Source organism: Meleagris gallopavo, chromosome 15 (assembly GCF_000146605.3).
Source record: "Meleagris gallopavo isolate NT-WF06-2002-E0010 breed Aviagen turkey brand Nicholas breeding stock chromosome 15, Turkey_5.1, whole genome shotgun sequence".
Lineage (NCBI taxonomy): Eukaryota > Metazoa > Chordata > Aves > Galliformes > Phasianidae > Meleagris > Meleagris gallopavo.
In genome coordinates, this window is record NC_015025.2 from 160428 (window position 1) to 160709 (window position 282).

Sequence of the window (282 nt, forward strand, 5' to 3'; positions counted from 1 at the left end):
AAAGTGTTCTTACTGTTCTGTAGCAATACAAAATTGTTAAAAACACCCCAACCCAATGTGTTACCACTTCATAAAATCAAATGAAATACCCAAACTTCCCTTAACGTTGACTAATGACAAAGGTAAATTGATCCATCTGGGGAGGACTGGGGCAGTCAGCTGTTAGTGTCCCTGGGCACACACAGGTAAAACATGGCTCACCAATCTGTGACTGAGTTGGTGATGAAGAAACCCAAGAATTTTGAGCTCAACAGCCTTTATTCAACAGGTAAACCCTCTCAA